Source organism: Sorex fumeus, unplaced genomic scaffold (genome assembly GCF_029834395.1).
Source record: "Sorex fumeus unplaced genomic scaffold, SorFum_2.1 ptg000098l, whole genome shotgun sequence".
Taxonomy (NCBI): Eukaryota; Metazoa; Chordata; class Mammalia; order Eulipotyphla; family Soricidae; genus Sorex; species Sorex fumeus.
The window spans coordinates 32,588,492-32,609,983 of NW_026606155.1; the positions used below are offsets into that span (position 1 = coordinate 32,588,492).

General features: G+C 35.8%; 1 protein-coding gene and 1 non-coding gene across 2 annotated transcripts in view; both read left to right on the forward strand.

The window, feature by feature from the left end:
• Positions 1-21,492, forward strand: part of KCNH5 (potassium voltage-gated channel subfamily H member 5) — a 391,167-nt gene that overhangs the window by 177,251 nt on the left and 192,424 nt on the right. The gene's annotated exons all lie outside the window — the stretch shown is intronic.
• On the forward strand, positions 14,970-15,076 carry LOC130042126 (U6 spliceosomal RNA). The gene has a single exon (XR_008795102.1). It is a non-coding gene; the product is annotated as a U6 spliceosomal RNA (small nuclear RNA).

Genomic DNA, 21,492 nt, shown 5'->3' on the forward strand with positions numbered 1-21,492 from the left:
TTCTGTTTTTTTAAATTTTATTTTCTAGTCTGTTCTTTTTTTTGACACACAGGTTATTAAAAGGCTATTTTAGTTATACTCTTAAATTCAAAGTAGTGCTGCAAACAGATGATAATTTTTTAAATTTAACTTTAAAAATAGTAATTCAATTAAAAAAAACAATAAAATGAACTACTAGACTCCAAAATGTGGTGTTAAAGAGATTTTTTAAGTGGTGGTATGGCATTTGAACTCTACTGTTGGAGATGGTGAAAATATAGGTGTGATGCAAAACCCTGCATTTCTATAATATTATAAGTCAATGATAAGTTAATAAAAGTAAAAATAAAATCACTGTCACTGTCCTCCCATTGTTCACCAATTGACTTGAGCGGCCAGTAACGTCTCTATTGTGAGACTTACTATTACTGTGTTTGGTATATCGAATATGGCATGGATAAAATCAAAGAGTTCTCAGAATTTTTACAATGTATTTTCTTTTATTTGTAATTCTGACTGTTATTTTGTACTTTTAGTTAGAAAAATAGGTATTGCATTTTGTCAGTATTTTTGAAAACTTTTTGTCTTTAGATTTAGATCGTCGATTTGCTCGAGCGGGTCCAGTAATGTCTCCATTGGAGACTTTGTTGTTACTGTGTCTGGCATATCGAATACTCTCGGTAGCTTGCCAGGCTCTCCGAGAGGGGCGGAGGAATCGAACTCGGGTTGGCCATGTTGGCCGCGTGTAAGGCAAACGCCCTACCCGCTGTGCTAATTTTATGGCATTGTTGTGGTGATTGCTAATGTTTCTTGTACTCTTGTGAAGAATTAAACTCTTAAGTTTTTCTATCTTATGAATAGGGCTGTACAATAGTCAATAAATTATTCTTCAATATTTTTAATTACTATTTGACAAATCAATTTTAGAATATTGATTATTATTAAGTTAATTTAATAATGATTATTAAATTAATGATTAAAATATTAAAAATCACTCTGTTTTATTAGAAACATTTTATTTATTTTAATGTTATGTTACAGAGTGCTGCTAATGACAAATTATTTCTTCACACATAAATTTTGATTCACATGTGACTTATGATTTCTTCATTTTATATATGTATTATTATGTATCAGTATTTTATACTATATTTAGCTGTTCTTAAATTTGTAGAAATTTTCTATATATTTTGTTACTGTAAGTTTTATAAATTTCCATTTGATTTTGAGCCACACCCAGCAGTGCTCAAGGCTTTCTTCTGCCTCTGCACTCAGGGATCATTCCTAACTGTGCTCAGGGCACCATCTGGAGTGCCAGTTACCAAACAGGCTGACCATGTACTATCACTCTGGCCCCTGTACATTTTATATTCTATCATTATTTTATTATAAATAGTAGTACTAGTATTACTTTGGACCACATCTGACCATGCTTCTCAGCTACTCTTGGCTCTGTGCTTAGGATGACTCCCAGTGGTATTTAGGGGACCATATATGTTATCAGGAATTGAAACCAGCTAAACTATTATGCAATGTAAGCATCTTGCCAACTGTACTATATACGGTTTTTACATTTTAGATATGTAGCAATATTTGTTTATCTCATCAGTAATTTTTAGATGGGAGTTTACTCTTGACAGCACATTTTTTGGATGAATATTTGATGTGCTTTTTTTGTTTCTGTCTTTCAGCTTTTCAGTGTTTTTATACTTTTTATGCATCTACTGTGAATGATTCATAATATATTCTATAAGTCTTGTTTACTTCCAAAGATTTTAGTCCATAGAGCAATAGGGTAGGGCATGTGCCTTGTATGTGACCAACCTGTGTTCAATTCCTCCTTCACTTTCAGAGAGCCTGGCAAGCTCCCTGTGGTATATTTGATATGCCAAAAAGAATAACAACAAGTCTCACAATGGAGACATTACTGGCGCCCACTCCAGAAAATTGATGAACAATGGGAGGACAGTGCTACTATGTCATTGTTCACTGCATAATACTTAGCCCTACTTTTTCAGATTATTGGCACAATTTAAAATAAAAACTTCACTATTTTTCTCTAACAAAGTTTTAAAAAATCTATTTTTCTTTTTTCTTTTTTAAAAAATTTTCTCTATTTAAAAATGTAATCAGATTGAACACTGTCATGTTACATATTACATGCTCTGTAGTATGTATCCATAATATATTTTAAAGGACTAGAGTTCAAGTTTCTCTTATTTATTTACTTTTTTCATAATTCACAGTGCCTGGGAAAAAGGCAGATGCTTAGTAGGTAGTGACTGGCTCATTGACTCAACATCTAATTAAACTCATGAATTTTCATTAAATCAGAAATGTAACATCTAAGTTAAGACATTCAAAATTTTATTTTTTCTACTGTGATTAGTATAGGTTTTTCTCTGCTCCATTTCCATTGGGATAATCCAGCTGGAAGTTAAAATTTCCAGATCAAGTTTCTTTGCGAAGTAGTAGGTGGGAAATGAGAAAAAGAGAAATGAGGGATACAAAAATTTACCATTTTTAAGTATATGAAATATGATAAAATGACCATGATTTCATTTTTGCTTGCTAATCTTTTACCTAGCTATATTCTTTTCTTTTGATCTTAAGACAAATTTTTCACATAATGTTCTCGTGCTATAGAAAACTCAGTGATGCTTATTATTCTTTGGCTGTGTTCTGGATCAATCAAGGTCATGCCAAAATTCACATCTCTCTTATATATCAAGGATGTTCTTTTCCAGTATTTTAGTGTTTTTTAAATAAAAAGTCTCTTTTCTTGATATGTATTGAATGCTCCTGCTAATTTTGCACTCTTATCTTTTCCACTTGGTTCAAAAACATATTTTTCCTCACTAATAAAAACACTTTCTTTTTGCCTCATGCTATCTGATCCAAAAATAGCTTAAAATAAACATCAATTACACTTAAGATAATGTACTAAAAAAACCTGCCAGACATTTGATTCTTATTTATAACCTGTGGCTAAAAGTCATGCTAGTCAAGATCTTTTACTATGTCTCAGACTGCTTGCTCAAAGGTTATTGCACTCTTTAATTATTTTCACTTTCTTTGGGATGTCTGTTGTCACTTCTTGCCACTGCTTCCCTGTAGCTTTTTGATGCCTCTGTAGTCGAAGAGTAATTTGAATTCTAGTTTTTGATAATTTTTTCTAGTAAAAGACAGGGTGACATAAACATATACAATTTTATTTATGTAATTCAAAGGTAGTGATGTGATACTATTTATATATTTATTTATATTTATATATTTCATTTTTAGTTCATTTTTTTGAGTGAGGTAATATTGATTTATGTGACTGTGGATGTTTCAGGACATTTCACTCCTCCTCTAAATATATGTTACCACACTACAGCCACCATCAAAGTACAGTATTCTGGTGTGTGGAGGTTAAGCCATATCCAATTTTTTTCAGATATTACTCCTGGCTGTATGCTCAGTGATCACTCCAGGAAGTATTCAGGAAATCATATGTAGTGTTGGGATCAAACCTCGATTTTCTGTGTGCAAGGGCTTCCTGCTACATGATTCACTATTCTCTCTCCAATCCTACTACAATATTTTGTTAAGATTATGTACCATTGTTTGATCTAGTAATGGGAACTCAAAAGACTCAAAAGAGAGTTTCTTAGAATCTCATGAAAGATCTTATTTTAAATGGAATTCTTCTTTGAATGTCCATAATGAAAATAAATTCACTTCATAATCTTAAATGATAAGCATAAGTTTATTGTATAGAATCTCTATGTGCTATAATGATAATAAAATTGAACTCTAAAACTGCTTTACAAATAATTTTTTTAAATATAGAGATCATTTACCTTCAGTTTATTGTGAGAAATATCACTTACTCTTTTCTCATACTGTGGGGAAAGAGTAAGGGATATTTTTCACAATTTCCAATAATTTACAATGTAATTCGGATCAATAGCTCATATCTTGCAGTGAACAAATGACATATCAGATGGAAAAAAAATTTGCTGAGAATTACTAATGAATTTACTTTTGCTCTTCTCTGACCATGGAAAGAATATTACTATCAGGTAAATTAACAATGTAAGTATCTTTGTCTGAGATTATCTTAGGTTTAATATTTTGGGATATACCTAAGAACTATATAGATTATTAGTTTGAAGACCTGGCAGATTCCATAATTTCTGACAAGAAAATCTTACGATATAAAAGCAACAACTTTCTTCTACATAGCTGTTGGTGCAGGTACAAGACTCAGGAACATGGAAACTATTATAGATTCTAGGGCTGATGGCTCAAAGATATATACATAATGGATAAACTGGGAGACACCATCAACACTGGCCACAGACTGATGATCATATGAGAAAGTTTATTCAAGGAGAACAATGGTTATATAGGGCAAAACGTAATGCATTACAAAAGTAGCATGAGATGGAAAGAGGAATGTGAACTTTATGGTTACGTGGGCTAGATTGGATGAGGTGTCACGAGGTGTCACAGGGTCTTTATGTCTAATATAGAGGCTGAACAGTAAACTTTATAGATACCACAGATGTTGGTTACCCCCTGCCTCAAGCCTAGTTCATTGGTAGTTGCAAGGCTATTAAGCTATGCTAATTGTTGTGGAATGTCAGGTCCCCCAGCACCAGGCCTCATCGAGGACAGGTCTTGAAGATGAGGTCAGATCTCAGGGCTTTCTCCACACTAGGAGCAGTGCCAGGAAGAACTCCAACACTTCTATGAAACACCTCCATGTTCAGTATTTTCTTGCAGTTAATACAAAGTGGAGTTAGGAATTCTTAGGAGAGTTCAATGTAGGCTATCTTTGGTGATACAGAAAATGTGTTTCTCAATGATACTAATGAACCCTTGCAAGATAACTCTGCATATAAACTGTCACTGGATTATTTTTAGTGAGAAAAAACTACTTCTTCTTGTATTAAATTTCAGTATCTGTTATACTTCTGAACTAAAAGATATGCTTCCAGATACCTTATACACTGCACTTCAATTTGTTCTTTCCCTCTATTTTAATTTAGGAAATTATTTTTTATTTGTTATAATGCTGAATCAATTATTGTTGACTAATGTTTTACTTAAGCTGTACTTATAGCACAAGGGTTAATTTTGTTGTGTAAATATTAGAACCTTTCTATAATATTCTAGAATACTGAAGAAAAATACAATTATTATACTTATTTATGATTAGAATATTTCAAAATGAATGTAGGTAAAATACCCCCATTTGACATTTAAATATTAACATGTCAATTGAGGCACTTTTCCACCTTGGAGAATGGTCTAAATTTCAACCTGAGATGAGTACTCAGCATTGTTCCTCTCTGGAGAAGCCCATGTTCTCTCTTGGACACATATCTCTTTATCTCTCTCTGTCCTCTCATATTTTTCCAAGTAAATTTCTCTAAAAAAACCCATTTTGCTTCACTGAAAAATAGTTAATTGAGCACATGGGAATTATGTATTATTTATCATTTTATTAGCAGAGTCTAAAAGTAAAGAAAGGCTGAATGTCAAGTTCCTTTCCTTTAGTTCTGATTCTGCATTTTCCTTAGAATAGATTATAGACTTGATTATAGATTTTTCAGCTGTAGAAAAAAGAGGAATTTATTCTCCCAGCGTTTTAGAAATTAAATTAAAAGGACTTATCTTTTGAAATATTTTAAAAGTTTATTGAGCCTTGGTGTGTTTAATTTAGTGCATTTAATGAAAATCAAAGCTGGAGCCATTTAGGTAAGGTCATCTGATAAAGGAAACTCTGTGCAGGACTTAAAGTGAAAGTAGAGAATGACTTACAATTAACCCTTGGCTTCCAATTCAGCAAATGATCAGGCAACATCAGATCCTATATTTTGACTGGATTTTAACCAATGCTAGATAGCATTTGTTGAGTGGAAATCATTAGCAATTTTTCATTTCTATAAGGAATGCAAATAAGTACAAATTTAAGAAGGCTGGTTAAAGTGAAAGAATAATTTCCTGGAATAGCAGACTTGTATTAATTAAATTAATTAATTAATTTCATCCATTTCAAAATGGATGAAATCCATACGAGGTGTTTGAATACAAATCCATTTACAAATAGACATGACAAATAGAAATTAAAGGGAAACATTTACATCCCTTCAGAGATGGCAACATTTATTACTTGCCTCTGTGAAGTTTTTCTCTACTCTCTCACACCTCTGAGTATGTAAATCCATCCCCTTCAGATTTTGTGAGCATGTATGCTTTGGAATATGTATATATGTGTTTTTGATGAGACAGGACTTTGGGGGTGGTTTGTTTTATTGCTTGACAATAACCCAAGTTTCATTGTTTGTTAATATTGGTTTGATTACCGGTTAGCCTATACATTTTTTTAAATCACAGTCAGCTTCTAATTTTTTATCTTAGCTCTCTAATGTTTTTCTTAGAAGTCGACTCCAGTACTTGTGTATAATTAGCTTATCTCCCATGAAATGATAGATTCAATTGGTGTACTGACACTGGCACTACAAGGGAAAATGTATAACCTTATTGCACAGTTTGGTACTTAATTAGATTCTGTTATCCAAGATGTTTTTGAAACTGTGAAAATAGTCTGAGTGTCGCAATCTGCCTTGGCCTCAAGTGTTACAGAGATTTGACTCAGAGAAGTAGAACAATGGGAACAAGGCTGGCATCTAAAAACCTTCTTATGCCACTTCATCTAATGTGCCCATTTGGCTACTCTTTTGACTACTGAGTCATCAGTTGCTCTTATTCCGGGTTTCCTGCTCATAGTTTTTTAACTTTTTCCTTAGTTACTTTCTCTTGTTCATTATAGTCTGCTCCTCTGAAATTGAATTTGGGGTAGTGTCTTTCCTGGCTAATCCCCCACATGCTATTCTGCTTTAATGTAAGCTCCAAAAGGTTGAAGAATAAATTTGTTCAATTCTATGGCCTTTGTGACTAAAGCCTGCCTGGAATGTATCTGACTTTCAATTTATAAATATAAGTTGAATGAAAATTTTTCTGTTTTGCCTTCATGTTATCTTTCTTAATCTCTCTCTCCCTTTGACATTTTCATGAGTAGCCTTTGCAATTATGAATAAAATGTGTATCACTGAGGGAGTGATGACATTCCAGATAAAATCCACTCTTCTGATTTAATACACCCCTAACCACTTTTAACCTACACAAGTTTACTTATGATGTACCCAAAGGCTTTAGTATTTTAAGTTATCATCACCCAGTAGATTATGCTGTAGTTGATACCCAAGGATAAATTAATCTTCAGATGATTTTGGCTCCCTTACAAATTAGATATGTTCATGACTATGAATTTCTGATGAAAAGGAAATTTAAAATTCTCTTGAAACACTTGCATTAGATTTATTAGGAAGATAAAATTTATGAGATATATGATAAAGCAAATGCTTCTCATCTAACATTTTCACTTTAAGAAAGAAAAATTGTGCCCTAAAAAGGGCATATTGAGGTGGCATGTTTAACCACAATTAAAGAAAATAATTGATGAAAGGCCCTCCCATTGATTGTCGATTTGCTCGAGCGGGCCCAGTAACGTCTCCATTGGAGACTTTGTTGTTACTGTGTTTGGCATATCGAATACGTCACGGGGAGCTTGCCAGGCTCTGCCGTGCGGGCGAGATACTCTCGGTAGCTTGCCGGGCTCTCCGAGAGGGGCGGAGGAATTGAACTCGGGTCGGCCATGTTGGCCGCGTGCAAGGCAAATGCCCTACCCGCTGTGCTATCACTCCAGCCCAAAGTTCTAAACTTTTCTTGCTGACTACTCAGTGGTAATGCTAATACTAGTTCTGATACAAGCTAATATCCTTGTTCTGACCTCAAGGGCAGCATTTTAAAACTTCTTTTTTTTTAATTCAATGAAGTCCCCTTCTCGAAACTTTAGATCTTTACCAGTTTCAGCATTATTTTGTATATCTAATCACCATAGTTGATTGAGTTAAGTTGAAAATTTATTCATGTGCATCTCTTTTTGAAGATAAAAGAAGTTTCAGATGATAATTTGGCAGAATTCATGAGACAGAAGCATTCAAAATATAACTTCTCAGTTTTTATACTATCGTTCTCCTGTTTTAGGTATTCTGTTAATCAACTCTGTCATCTAACAGTCTTAAGTTTTAAAATAAACTTTCCCTTAATTTATTTGCTTTTATTTTGTATAGATGTAATTTATATAGTTTGTGCCTTTTTAGTTGTTTGTTTAATACAAGCCAACCCCATTCCATAACTTGAATTTTTCAAGGGAAATTTTTGAAGCATTCATAAGAGGCAAATTTTGTCTTGTTCTGTCTTGTTACTTTTGTGTGTGTGTTTTGTCTTCTTCTTGAAATATCTCTTGTATAGCTTCCAAAACTGATATTGAATTGCTTGAGCTCCAAAACTTGAGATATGAATTGTGGCCTAGTAATTTTTGTAATTATAGTCTAGTAGTAGCAGAATATCTAATTTTTGCTATTTGCTCCATCCTTAGCCAAGAACTAATACAACTTGCCTTTCTTTCCTGCAAAATATTTCATGAGTAGAATGGTATAATTTTGTTCTCTGTATATGAAACCCACGCATATATAAAAGGATCTATATTTTCTCAAAGACATTCAGTGGTAATCATAAAATAAGCACCTATTTTAATGGTAACAAACAGACTAATTATGTTGTCCATGACAGAGACAGAGGATTAGATAAACCAAATGTGGCATTTTGATTGGAATTTGTTTATGTCTATAAATATTATCTTATGAAGTCATGAAATTTATATATAAGTGATACTACATGGAAACTATCATGCTAAGCAAAATGATGAGAAAGAGAGGAACAGACATAGAAAGATTGCATTCACTGGGGAACATAAAGTAACAAAATAGGAGACTAATACCCAAGAATAGCCGAGATAAGTACCAGGAGGTTTCCTCCATGGCTTGGAGGCCAGCTGCACACAATAGGGGAAAAGGCAGGTCAGATAGAGAAGGGAGCACCAAATAAAGGGTGTTGGGAGGATCCTCCCAGGATGGGAGGTGCATGCTGAAAGTAGACTATAGACCAAACATGATTGGCACTCAATGCCTCTTTTGCAAACCACAGTACCCAAAAGGGAAGAAAGAACAAAAGGGAATGCCCTGCCACAGAGGCAGGGTCAAATGGAGGGCATGAGGGGTGGCAGGGATACTGGGATCAGTGGTGGTAGAGAATGGGTCCTGGTGGAGGGGTGGGTATTTGATTATTGTATAACTGAAATCCCAGCACAAAAATTTGTAAGTCTACAGCTGTACCTCTTGGTGTTTCCCTAATAAAAATTGAAAAATATATTATCTTAACACTCCTGCAAAAATAACTTTATTTTTATGATCATTATTTTGTTCAATATGCTAAACATAGTATCAACAAGTCTCAAAATGGAGACATTACTGGGCCCGCTCGAGCAAATCGATGGAAAACGGAAGGACAGTGCTACAGTGCTAAAATCCTCTGTTCTAGGTATTCTATTATTCAACTCTACTAATAGTCTTAGCTGTTTTTTAATAAACTTTCCCTCAAGTTATTCGCTTATTTTATGTGGAGATATAATTTTTAGTTTGTGCTTTTTTCAAATGTTTGATTAATGCAAACCTATCCAGTTTCATAACTTGGGTTTTTCAAAGGAAATATGCATCCAACCATGTGTGTTATGTTAGCATAATGCTCATGTTGACAAGAACCGTACTTTTCTTGAGAAATATTATTGATAAAGCCAGCTTTTTAGATAAAGAGCCCATGACCAGTTTATTTCAAGATTAAATTTCAGCTGACTGTGTGAAAAATTTCATGAATTAAACAAAAAATAGTCTTTTAATTTTTTTCAAATAGTATCACAGTCACTGTGGACTTTCAGACACCTAAAACTCAGGATATTAGTGCTGGAGTGGAGTTTCTAAGGAGAGCATGTGACTAGTTGTGTTATTGGAAATATATACCTCACAGGATTCTGCTTCCTGTTACATTTAAATACTGGGCATATGGTACCAGCATGTAAAAAGTCAAGTAAAAATTAAAAATAAAGACCAAACACAGTTTTCTGTATACAGTTATTACAGTTTTGACTCTTCATAGTTAGTGTTATCTTTGAGTTAATAGACTCCAACAGGAGACAGCTATATAACTACAGCATTTTTTGAGATATGAACAAAAAATGAATCTCGAACATACCCAGAAGAGCTATATTAGTGTGTTGAGTGTGTGTGTGTTTGTGTATGTGTTCTTTCCTCGAGTGCTAAATTCTTGGGGGAAAAGTTCAGCCTGAACAAACATGACTAATAATTGTGAGATGTTTATTTGCAAACAGACATGCTTTGGCAGCACATCAGCCAAAGCATAAATTATTACACTGGAGAAGTGCTATGGGATCGCAGGCTTCATATTTTTCTTTTGTGCCTACCTTGTTTTTCTAACATCCTTTCTTTCAAATTGTAACATTTTGTTTATTTGAAAAACATCACAATATTATATGCTTTTTTCTATTTTAATTGTTCTCCCCTCATCTAAAACATGATAATAAATAATAACTGAAAGAACAAGGGGCACTTAGGTGATAATATTCACCACACAGCAATCTTTTCTCGTCTAAATGTAGTTTAGTTGTTTAACTACCTCCTTTCTTTTTTTTTTTTTTTCATTTTTTTTTCCCCTTTATTTTATTTTATTTTTTTTAAAGTTGTAGATTTACAATTTTTTGTGCTTTGGTTTCAATTATACAATGATCAGATACCCATCCCTCCACCAGTGCCCATTTTCCACCACCATGGATAATATCCCTCCCACCCCCATCCCCCCATCCCCCCTGTCTCTGTGGCAGGGCAATCCCCTGTGTTCTCTCTCTCCTTTTGGGTGTTGTGGTCTGCAAAAGAGGCATTGAGTGGCAAACATGTTCAGTCCATAGTCTACTTTCGACATGCATCTCCCCTCCTGGGAGGATCCTCCAAACATCCTTTATTTGGTGCTCCCTTCTCTATCTGGACAGCCCTTTCCTCTAGGATACCCGCTGGCCTCTAAGTTATGGAGTAATCCTCCTGGTGCTGATCTCAGCTATTCTTGGGTATTAATCTCATACTTTGTTACTTTATATCCCCCAGATGAATGCAATCTTTCTATGTCTATCCCTCTCTTTCTGACTCATTTCGCTTAGCATGATACTTTCCATATTGTACCACTTGTATGTAAATTTCATGACTTCATCTTTTCTAAGAGCTACATAGTACTCCATTGTGTAGATGTACCAAAGTTTCTTTAACCAGTCATCTGTTCTTGGGCATTCAGGTTTCTTCCAGTTTCTGGCTATTGTAAAGAGTGCTGCAATGAACAAACAAGTGCAGATGTCACTTCGACTATACATTTTTGCCTCTCTGGGATATATACCCAGGAGTTAACTACCTCCTTTCTTTACCAGAATCTAACTCCAAAGACACAGGCTTTGTTATTTTATAGTCTTACTACTGTCTGACAGTGTCTGGCACATACTAGATTTTTGAAGGATTATAATAAATAAATTATCCCTGTCACTGTCCCTATCACTGTCCTCCCGTTGTTCATTAATTTGCTCGAGCGGGCCCAGTAACGTCTTGATTGGAGACTTTGTTGTTACTGTGTCTGGCATATCGAATACGTCACGGGGAGCTTGCCAGGCTCTGCCGTGTGGGCGAGATACTCTCGGTAGCTTGCCGGGCTCTCCAAGGGGGCGAAGGAATCGAACTCGGGTTGGCCATGTTGGCTGCGTGCAAGGCAAATGTCCTACCACTGTGCTATCGCTCAAAAAAAAAATAATATCTCTTTCTATTATTTGTTTTATATATTTTTGTAATTTAACATTTTATCTTCAAGTGTGTTTTGTATGCTAATTCTTTATTCGTTGTTTCTAATCTTTCCAACCATGTGAACAAATACATTTTTATATCAGAATGTTTTAAACGACAATTCCTCTATGATTGTTTATGAGTCATTTAGTTGTGAAACTTATAAATCTTTATGTTTGATGTTTTCATGATGATCGTAGAAAATGTTTAAGACTTTTTCCTTATATATTCTCTTATAGTGCTTATACTGCTTAGTTATCAAAATGTGAAATACAGTAATAATTATTAGTAGAGCTTTCAGTAGAGCCGAAAAGAGATTTAGATACATAAAATAAATATAGTTAAATTCAATTGTCAATGATGTGACATGAGTTGTCCAGTTCCATAATGTTAGGTTTTAGTTTCAGTTGTGGGTGATACTATATCTTTATCACAAATCATAAAATCACAAATCATCCTGTTAATCGTCGGTTGCCTTGAGCAGGCCCCAGTAACATCTCCTTCATCCTAGCCCTGAGATTATATTCAAGGCTCTTTAGGAGAATGAGACCCATCATTGTTACTGGTATTTGGCATATTGGGTACGACACAGGGAGTTTGCCAGACTCTGCCATATCTTTATAATAACATATATCATATGACTTACTGTATTATTCTATTGCTATATAGAGCATATACTTTTGGTTTTTCAAGAAGCTTCTAAGAGCTATAATAAAACATGGAAATTATATCATCATTATTTTACATAATTCATTCTTCAACAATGATCTAATTCATTAAAATAGAATCATTTAAAAAATTAGGACCACACCTTGTAAGTCAGGACTTACCCCTGACTCTGGGCCTAGGGATCACTCCTGGCTGGCTAGGGAGACCATATGTAGTGCCTGGGATTGAACCCTGGTTGTTTGGCCACATGTAAGGCAAGTATCCAACTGCTGCACTATTATTCTAACCCCTAGAAAGTGTTTCTGATCACTGTATAACTGAAACCAAAGCACAAAAATTTGTAAGTCTAAAACTGTAGATCATGGTGTTTCACTAGTAAAAATTAAAAGAAAAAGATACTGGACTGATAAAAAAGAGTATTTTAGGCAGTATTTTATTTAATATTTTGTGCTTTTAAATTTTATATTTAAGGCATTTTGTTGCATTATAAATTATTTCAATCTGGAAGTGATATATTTTGTCACAGAATTCAAACCTGTACTTATTTAAGCTTAGCTTACAGTGTTTCCACCATCTTTTTTTAAAATACTTACCTACTTATTCTGTAACCTCTATTCTTCTGTATTTATAATGTACTTTTTACAAAACTTTGAAATATTTGTGTCCCATGCACAGATATATTTTAAAGCTATATAAATGACAAGTTTAGTTAACAGTTTCCATTGATATAAGTCAATTATTTGGAATTCAGGTCACAGACTTAAGAAAATTACATTTTAAGTTGAGTCACGTACGTAATGGCTGTTCTTAGTATCATACTATACCTTAAAGACTAAATGCATTTTTTAGTTATTGCCCAGTTTTATTACAATTTTATTAAGAATTGTACTTTTAATTATAAAAGAACTAGAAGAAATTATATTTTTAATAATAGTAGTAGTCCTCTAAATGATTAAGAAGATGTGGCTTTAGGTTATATACATTGAAATAGACACTTGTCAAACTTCTTTGTCTGAATAAGAGAAAACAATTGATTATATGCTTCAATATCCAGATATTATAAATCAGGATAAAGGGACATTTTCTTCCACATCTTAAACATTCTTTAGCACAGAGGATTGACTGAGCTGTTAGAAATGAAGTAAAATGAAAAAGCTCCCTGAGTTTGCAAACAAAATTAAAATTCTATAGTTAGAAATCTGTGTAGGGTCTTGCCCTAGAAAGCTAATCGGAGAGATCAGGGATTGCTGAACAGCATGGTTAGAAAAGCATTTAGAAGGCTCGGTTAAGTTGGAATTTTGTTTTGTTTTTGGTTGGGGTCCGTACGTGGCTATTCTAAAAGTTAATCCTGACTCTGCACTCAGAAACCACTCCTAGTTGTATTTGGAGGACCATACGGGATGCCAGGTATCAAACCCAGGTCAGCCGTTTGCAAGACAAACATCCTACCCACTGCACTTTCTTCAGCCCTGAAGGTACAGTTGAGGATTCCTACTCTCCTCCTCCTAGAGAGTGTGTTGGAACCAGGCAAGAGAGAAAAACATTAAGGCCAGAGTAATCTTGGGCACAGAGAGGGTGAGACCAAAGAGTCAGAACAGGTCTGGCTGCATCAGTGTACAGGTGTCTTCTAGGTGCACATATGTGTGATCTGGGGTTCTGGTGGGAAATAAGCTCACAGGTCACCTAGAACTGAGACAGCAGTTGGGCTCAAGATAAGTATGGGCATGAATACAGGCACATCAGAGGAGGTTTGTAAAGTGAAGAGCCAGAGAGTCCTTATCTGCCAACTAAGCTTTCCCAATATTGATGCATGGACACACTGGGCTTTTCTGATCTGAAGTCTAGTCCCCCAAGGTTGAGTGAACTTGTCTAGCAGTTATTTGTGACCACACACAAACCTGAATTTTGTTGCTGCAACCGCCGAGGCCATTCAAAACCAATGAAAGGCATCTGTGATTACAAGAAATAGAAGAGTCATAGGCACCAGCCTGATATTGTGATTGGTAACACAAGATAGATAGCTGCCATAGTATAATGAAGATAATTTTTTTAAAAATGAAGGATCTTATTTACATCAACAGATGGAGACAAAAAGGTCAAGAAGTTCCCCCAACTTCATTAGAACTTTCTAAACTGCTCAAGAAGTACTTCAAAGAAATGATACTATTTAGTCAACTGAGAAAATAATTGGAGGAGAGAATAAACTCCAAGAAAGTTTGATTGAAAAAAGAATGGGCACCGTTGCAGGGATGGGTATTCAATCATTGTATAACTGAAACCCAAGCACAAAAATTTGTAAGTCTACAACTGTACCTCATGGTGTTTCACTAATAAATTTTTTTTTAAAAAAATGAAAGAACTTTTCCAAGTATAAGAATAAAAATAATCAGTGAACTAAAAGGCAAAGTATATGACATATTAAATAAAAAAGTGGCAACAGAAGAGCAATGTAGAGAATTTAAAAGATATATTACAGTGCTTGCTTCGGCAGCATATATACTAAAATTGGAACGATACAGAGAAGATTAGCATGGCCCCTGCACAAGGATGACACGCAAATTCGTGAAGCATTCCATATTTTTGGGACTATCTTAAACTAAGAAGCTTCAGGACCTCAAAAGAAACAATGCCAAAATACAAAAACAGTCTACAAAATGGGAAAGGATATTCGCTGAATACACATCTGACAAAGGGTTGATATCAAGGATATACAAAGTACTGGTTGAACTCCACAAGAAGAAAACATCCAACCCCACCAAAAAGTGGGGCAACGAAATGAACAGAAACTTTCTCAAAGAAGAAATTTGAATGGCTAAAAGGCACATGAGAAAATGCTCTACATAATTAATCATCAAGGAGATGCAGATCAAAACCACAATGAGATATCATTTCACACCACAGAGACTGGCCCACATCCAAAAGAACAAAAGCAACCTTTGTTGGTGCGGATGTGGCAAGAAAGGGACCCTCCTTCGCTGCTGGTGGGAATGCCGCCGGGTTCAACCCTTTTGGAAAACAGTATGAACGATTCTCAAAAAATTAGAAAGTGAGCTCCCATTTGACCCAGCAATACCACTTCTGGGAATATACCCGGAGAGGCAAAAAAGAATAGTCAAAGTGACATCTGCACTTGTTTGTTCATTGAAGCACTGTTTACAATAGCTAGAATATGGAAAAAGCCTGAGTGCTAGAGAACAGATGACTGGTTAAAGAAACTTTGGTACATCTACACAATGGAGTACTATGTAGCTGTTAGAAAAAAATGAAGTCCTGAAATTTACATACAAGTGGTACTACATTGAAAATATCATGCTAAGCGAAATGAGCCAGAAAGAGAGGGATAGACATAGAAAGATTGCGTTCATCTGGGTAACATAAAGTAAAGAAACAAACAGCACCCGGCCCAGACAAGGTCAGACCTGAACACCCGAAGAACCTGCCATCAGTACTCATCAATATGCTGACTCGGCTTTTCACACGCTACCTGTCTGAATGCAGGGTTCTGTCCCAATGGAAAACCCAACAAACTGAACTACTGTACAAGATGGGAGACATCCATGACATTGGCAACTATCACCCGATCTGCCTATTGTCTGTCATCTACAAGTTGTTCACTTGAGGCATCGTAAATAGGATTGGCAGAACACTAGATGAAGGATAAACATGCGAGCAAGCCAGGTTCCGCAAAGGATTCAGCACCATCGACCATATCCACACAATAACCAAGCTCATTGAGGTTTCTCAGGAGTTCAAGATGCCGCTCTGTCTAACATTCATTGATTTAAAGAAGGCCTTTGATTCTGTTGAGATGGAAGTGGTCATTGAAGCCCTAGCCAATCAGGGCATACAAACTCAATACATCAAGATCCTCTGTGAGCTGTATTATGGATTCACTTACCAGGATCTCACTATTCTACAAAGAAGTAATCACTGATGTCAAGAGAGGGGTTCGGCAGGGTGATACCATTTCACCGAAACTCTTCAGTGCTACCCTCAAGAACGTCATGCGATGACTGAAATGGGAAGGAATGGGAGTGAAGATAGATGGTTGGCAACTACACCACCTCTGCTTTGCTGATCACATTGTTTTAATAACACCAAACATTAGCCAAGTGGCACAAATGCTGGCCAACTTTGACCGTGAGTGTGGAAAGGTTAGACTGCAGCTGAATCTTACGAAGACAATGTTTATGAGAAACAGCCTCGTTCCTGACGCCCCATTCACTCTCAATGGAACGACCATCTCTGAATGCAACAGCTATGTGTACCTAGGTTGAGAAGTCAACATGACAAATGACCTGGCACCGAGCTGCACAGGAGGAAGAGAGCGGCTTGGAACGCCTTCAAGAGCATCGAAGAAATAGCTAAGAGGACGAAGAACCTCCGGCTCCTGGCACATCTCTTTGATTCCACTGTTCTTCCTGCATTAACATACGCCTCAGAGACCTGGGCCCTACGCAAACAGGATGAGAATGCTATTCGGGTCTCTCAAAGAGGAATTGAAAGAGCTATGCTTGGAATATCACATTTCACTCAAATGAGAGAAAGAATCTGAAATTCCATCATCCGTTGACAATCAAGAATCAGGGACGCTGTCTCGTTTGCCAAGGTATCAAAAATCAGATGGGCTGGTCACGTAATGGGATTTAAAGACGACCACTGGACTAGAGCTGTTACTGACTGGATTCCACGGGATGTCAAAAGACTGCATGGCCGACCACCAACCAGATGGTCAGACTTCTTCATCAAGATCATGAACAATCGGTTTGAGGCTCTTTGTGTTCCTAGAGCGAACAGATGCTGTTGGGCTACACTAGCACACGACAGGGACAAATGGAGATGTTACTGGCGCCCGCTCAAGCAAATTGCCAATTAACGGGAAGTCAAGTGATCAAGTGAACATAAAGTAACAAAATAAGAGACTAATACCCAAGAACAGCTGTGATAAATACCAGGAGGTTGACTCCATGGCTTAGAGGGAAGCCGTACACTCTAGGGGTAAAGGCGGCTCAGTTAGAGAAGGGAGCACCAAATAAAGGGTGCTGGGAAGGTCTACCCAGGATGGGAGATGCATGATGAAAGTAGACTATAGACCGAACATGATTGCCACCCAATGCCTCTTCTGCAAACCACAGCACCCAAAAGGAGAGAGAGAAAAAAAGGCAGTGCTCTGCCTCAGAGGCAGGGTGGGATGAGGGATGGGGAAGTGGGAGGGATACTGGAGTTGGTGGAGGTGGAGAATGGGCACTGGTGGTGGGATGGATACTTGATCATTGTATAACTGAAACCCTAGCACAAAAACTTGTAAGTTTACAACTGTACCTCATGGTGTTTTACTAATAAATAAAATAAAAAATAAATAAAAAAAAGCCTACTCGGACTGGAGTCGAGCATCTTCCACCCAGATCCTCCAGATCCCAGTAGGCGGGGGTCACACCCACCACCTGGCCCCCTGGCCCCATGCCATGTAATCTCATCAACGGCCAAGACTCAGAGACTATAAAATCCAGCTCCCGGAACCGCGTGGCCGCATTCTCGGCCACGAGATGTTTTATGGGGCTGGAGCGATCTTTTTATGACATCTTATTATCTCATTCCTACTTTGGACAAACTTGCAGGCTATCGAATGTAGCCTGCCCACAGGGCAGAGTCTGGCAAACTCCCTGTGGCATACCAAATATGCCAAATACCAGTAACAATGATGGGTCTCATTCTCCTAAAGAGCCTTGAATATAATCTCAGGGCTAGGATGAAAGAGACGTTACTGGGGCCTGCTCGAGGCAATTGACAAATAACAGGATGATGAAATGAAAAAAAAATGAAATGAAAAGATATATTACAAAATGAAGAGTAAAAACCTCCATATCTTAGGAATTACAAGAGAGAGGAAAGGAGAAGAAGAATCGGTGTAGAAGAAATATAAGGTGAGAAGTTCCTCAATCTTAAAAAAAAAAAGAAACGATTGTACTGATTTAAAAGGCCAATGAATGACAAATTGAACTCAAATAAAAGCACAGCAATACATATGATAAAAACAGCAAGAATCAGAGAGAGAGAGAGAGTGAGCAAGGGTTGGGAGGAAGACTCCTTAAGCAATGAGGAGCAAAGACTCACATTTTAGGGATTCTCCTTTAGATACACAGCAGATTTCTCCAATGAAATTCTAGTAAGACTATTCAGACTATTCAGAGTGATGAATGAAAGGAACCAAAAAATAGAACTCTTCTGCCAAACTTTAACTCATATTTTAGTGAGTGATAGAAACATTTATAGAAAAGAACTGAGGACATTAATTGGCTCTAAATTACCTCTGCAAGGAATATTGGGTCTCCTTCAAAAAGCAAGGAAACCCCATCTGGAACTAGAAGTATTAACATCAGTCAGAACAGATCATCAGTCAGAACAGGTCAGAGAGGAGACAGAGAGTACAGACTTACTGACTGAGTTCTAGATTTTTTTTATGTGATTTGAATTTGAAAGTTAAAATAAACTCAGACCTTTATACACAACAACAAAGTATCTACGAAGCAAAAACATAAAACATAACAAGTAGAGATAAATGGAATGACATCATTACATAAAAGTCTGAGATCTCAACAGAAGTGGAGAAAATAAAAAATAAAAGGAACAGGGTCAAATGGCAGAACTACCCCAAATCTTCATATACAAGTAGCATAAAACTTCTTTATATGTAAAATATTTCTAAATGTCAATGAATTGAATTCCTCTATCAAACTGGATGAATGGATCAGGAAACAACCTTTTGCAAGTGCAGTCCCTGTGGAAAACAGTATGAAGACTTCTAAATAAATTAAAATAGCATTCTCATGTGACTTAATGATTCTTACTTTTTGGTATTAATTCCAAGAGTACTAAGTTATTAACATGAAGAGACACAGACACACGCTTATACTTATATTCACTGGAATGACATTAAGATAGACAAGATTTGGAAACTACCCAAATATCAAATGACAGATATGTGGGCACGGAATTGTTTACAACAGTGGAGTACTGCTCAGGTATAAACAAAGATGAGTTCTTGCTTTTCGCTACAACATGGATGGAGTTAGAAAAGGTTGTGTTATGTGAAATAAATCAGAATAAGAAAGAAAAATTCCAGATCTCTTTCATCCGTAGAGAACAAAGAAACAAAGCAAAGACCATGTCCAATGACTACAAGCCCTTGAATTTTGACTACAGAACTGAGGTTGCCAAGTGGTGGGAAGAATAGAATTGGTGGATGGAGAAGAAATAGACAGGACTAAGGTAACATAAAGACAACAGCGATTGGTTCTATTACTTCGTTGTTGGTGATGCAGTAAATTTTTATATAATAAGCATTAATATTAGCATGATTGTAATCATGTTATCACAATATAATAAAAATAAAACAAAACATGATCCTTAACTCACACTACTCCAGTTTTATTCTTTCCACCTATTATGTGTCAATATTCAAATGTTATATTGTTCTCATTAGTATTATTGAAAAAATATGGAATAAAAAAAGAGCAGCAGGTTAAAAGTAAAAATGGTGAACTAAGGAATCAGCAGATGTAAAGTGAAAAGTAAAAGTCTCCTTCCTGACTATTCCATTCTCCACAGAGGTCATTCTAAAAACTTATTTTTATAAGCTAATAATTAGTCATTATCTACAATAGTTTATTTCATTGAATGTAGCTCAATCTCTGTTTTTCTGTTTTATGTGTTTTAAAAATCTAGTATTAATGAACCCTGTATTGCCAGCATCTTGCTTTAAAAGTAAAGGTAAAAGGTAAAGGCCCTCCCGTTGATCGTCGATTTGCTCGAGCGGGCCCAGTAACGTCTCCATTGGAGACTTTGTTGTTACTGTGTCTGGCATATCGAATACTCTCGGTAGCTTGCCGGGCTCTCCGAGAGGGACGGAGGAATCGAACTCGGGTCGGCCATGTTGGCCGCGTGGAAAGCGAACGCCCTACCCGCTGTGCTATCGCTCCAGCCCTGGGGCTGGAGCGATAGCTTTAAAAGTAGATGAAAAATTTTGATATTCTGCTTTTACATTTCACAAGCATCTATGATAATAGCTATCATAGTTCTGAAATAATAAGAAATCTCTTAATTAATCATAACTACTCCATATTTAGCAATAACTTCTATTTTTTCAGGTAAAATAATTGCATTTCCTAAGGGTATCTAAGGAACTGACTTATTTACTAATTTTCTAAACAGAGAAACTAAATTTTCTTAGACATATCCTAAGTAACTGAACTCTCCTTAATTTGGAATATATGCAATTCTTACTTAAAAGTTATCCTGATTGGATCAAATAGTTAAATGGACATTAAGAATATGAAGGGAAAAATATATACTTGAGAAAACAGAAAGAAAACATCTGCTGTTTATCTCCCAGATTGATGAATGCGCTCTATTGTAAGAGTGAGTACTAATTAACTCATTAAACAGCTCCCACGGTTATTCTTTGCTGCAATTTTGGTATAAACTGATCTGTAGAAATTTAAAACTTAACTGCAGAGCTTGTTATTATAAGGTATTAAAAAACCTACAACTTCAAAGATATTAGAAATTTTTCCTATAGTAAGTCATAGAGTAGAAAGGAGGCAATATAAATCACAAAGGCTCTGGTTGTGCAAAAGATACTTCTAAATTTGTTTTAGCTTATTTCCCAAGAGTTTATTATGCTGACCAGTATGAACTAATGTTGCATGTTTTATTAATGATTTGATTGGCTGTGAATTTGCATCTGTGTATAATTCTGAAGAATTATGCTGCTCAATTAAAATCCACCCAGGAAGCATATTCAGCATGTATGATAATAGTAAAAAATTTTTAGTAAGCTGTATTTTATAAAAGACAAGAAAATGAACATTCCAAACATGGTTGTGAAGTGACTATTGCATAAATCAAAATGGTGGCACTGTTATTCCAGGATATATATATTACACTGTAGATTAGAACAACATTTTGTATACACTATAGATCAATGCTGATGCTCTAT